The following is a 2,500-nucleotide window of genomic DNA, read 5'->3' on the forward strand; positions in this document are numbered from 1 at the left end:
GCAGCAGAGCCCCGACCTTAGGGAAGGGGCGCTTTTATTAGACCAAGACCAATCGGGCTTCGGCCCGCTTACCATGGCGACTCTGGATAACTTTGGGCAAATCGCACGATCTCGTATCGGCGATGTTTCTTTCAAGTGTCTGCCTTATCAACTTTCGATGGTAGGCTACGCGCCTACCATGGTCGTAACGGGTAACGGGGAATCAGGGTTCGATTCCGGAGAGGGAGCCTGAGAAACGGCTACCACATCCAAGGAAGGCAGCAGGCGCGCAAATTACCCACTCCCGGCACGGGGAGGTAGTGACGAAAAATAACAATACGGGACTCTTTTGAGGCCCCGTAATTGGAATGAGTACACTCTAAATCCTTTAACGAGGATCCATTGGAGGGCAAGTCTGGTGCCAGCAGCCGCGGTAATTCCAGCTCCAATAGCGTATATTAAAGTTGTTGCGGTTAAAAAGCTCGTAGTTGAATCTCAGTTCCAGACAGGCGGTCCGCTCCGGTGGTTACTGCCTGGCCTGAACATCCTGTCGGTTTTCCTTCGGTGCTCTTCATTGAGTGTCGTAGGTGCCCGACACGTTTACTTTGAAAAAATTGGAGTGCTCAAAGCAGGCGTCCCGCCTGAATAATGGTGCATGGAATAATGAAAGAGGACTTCGAGTTCTATTGTGTTGGTTTTCGGAACACGAGGTAATGATTAAAAGGGACAGACGGGGGCATTCGTATTGCGACGCTAGAGGTGAAATTCTTGGACCGTCGCAAGACGAACTACAGCGAAAGCATTTGCCAAGAATGTTTTCATTAATCAAGAACGAAAGTTAGAGGTTCGAAGGCGATCAGATACCGCCCTAGTTCTAACCATAAACGATGCCAACCAGCGATCCGCCTGAGTTACTCAATTGACTCGGCGGGCAGCTTCCGGGAAACCAAAGTTTGTGGGTTCCGGGGGAAGTATGGTTGCAAAGCTGAAACTTAAAGGAATTGACGGAAGGGCACCACCAGGAGTGGAGCCTGCGGCTTAATTTGACTCAACACGGGAAAACTTACCCGGCCCGGACACCGGAAGGATTGACAGATTAAGAGCTCTTTCTTGATTCGGTGGGTGGTGGTGCATGGCCGTTCTTAGTTGGTGGAGCGATTTGTCTGGTTAATTCCGATAACGAACGAGACTCTAGCCTACTAAATAGGCGACCGATCAATTGTGTCGGTCTTCCTTCTTAGAGGGACAAGCGGCGTTTAGCCGCACGAAACAGAGCAATAACAGGTCTGTGATGCCCTTAGATGTCCGGGGCCGCACGCGCGCTACACTGAAGGAATCAGCGTGTGTTTACCCCTGTCCGGCAGGACTGGGTAACCCGATGAACCTCCTTCGTGATAGGGATAGGGGCTTGTAATTGTCCCCCTTGAACGAGGAATTCCCAGTAAGCGCGAGTCATAAGCTCGTGTTGATTACGTCCCTGCCCTTTGTACACACCGCCCGTCGCTACTACCGATTGAATGATTTAGTGAGGTCTTCGGACTGGTGCTCGGAGCGGCTTTCGGGTCGCACCGACGTACCGGAAAGATGACCAAACTTGATCATTTAGAGGAAGTAAAAGTCGTAACAAGGTTTCCGTAGGTGAACCTGCGGAAGGATCATTATCGAAAAATTGCGGTTCCGAAAAGGTTTAACCGGCGCCATTCTATGGGTACGAGTTACTCGGCGAAAAAACTTTTCAAAATTTTTTAATCTTCTTAGGAAGAAGGGTTTCGTCGTCGTAAAGAACGTTTCGTCGCGTTCTTTACCCGATACCCCCACTGGCAAGAGAACGACGGTAAATCCGTTCACGACCTACCGACGATGCGATTTCGTTCGCGACATAGCAGTGCCTTCACGACACGAGCGGCGCCGTAAACTTCTCTTACGGCGTCGACGAGTGATTAACGGGTGTACAGACCGAAGTTTGGATTCACCCTCGTGGTGCTCCCTTCGAAAGTCCCTGGCTGGCTTTGTCGCTTCGTGATTGCCGTTGAACGGGTCGCGACGGGTAGAAATCGCTCTCCGGTGGAATGAAAAAAATCTCGGCGGACCAGACTGCTCGAGTGTGGAATCTTTCGTGTCTGAGCGCATGGAAGATAGAGGGCTCGGGCCGCGGAATTCAACTCCGCGGCAGCTCGATCGATTCCATTTTCGGGAGTTTACCCTTTTTCCGCGGTAAATTCCCGGCACTATCCGTATAACCTCTATCATAGGGCGTTACCAAGCGTCCGCCTTTCTTAACGGAAAGCGCTTTATATCAAGGGTTTGTATTTTTGAAAAATAAAAAAAGTACGACTCTAAGCGGTGGATCACTCGGTTCGTGGGTCGATGAAGAACGCAGCCAGCTGCGAGACTTGGTGTGAATTGCAGGACACATTGAGCACTTATCTTTCGAACGCACATTGCGACCTCGGGTCTTTCCCGAGGTTTCGCCTGTCTGAGGGTCGGATTACTGACCACTGTGACCGCTTTTCGTACTCGA

General features: G+C 50.9%; 2 non-coding genes across 2 annotated transcripts in view; both read left to right on the plus strand.

The window, feature by feature from the left end:
- The window catches only part of LOC149612835 (small subunit ribosomal RNA), a 1,811-nt gene extending 171 nt beyond the window's left edge, over positions 1-1,640 (plus strand). The window contains exon 1 of the ribosomal RNA XR_016376314.1: positions 1-1,640. This exon is cut by the window's left edge and continues 171 nt beyond it. This is a non-coding gene — a ribosomal RNA (small subunit ribosomal RNA).
- A 671-nt stretch (positions 1,641-2,311) lies between these two features.
- Positions 2,312-2,465, plus strand: LOC149612836 (5.8S ribosomal RNA). Its single transcript, XR_016376299.1, has one exon. It is a non-coding gene; the product is annotated as a 5.8S ribosomal RNA (ribosomal RNA).
- Positions 2,466-2,500: the final 35 nt, after the last annotated feature.

This window comes from Phalangium opilio, unplaced genomic scaffold (genome assembly GCF_054372755.1).
Source record: "Phalangium opilio isolate 3A_F unplaced genomic scaffold, DU_Popi_V2 ptg000231l_1, whole genome shotgun sequence".
Lineage (NCBI taxonomy): Eukaryota > Metazoa > Arthropoda > Arachnida > Opiliones > Phalangiidae > Phalangium > Phalangium opilio.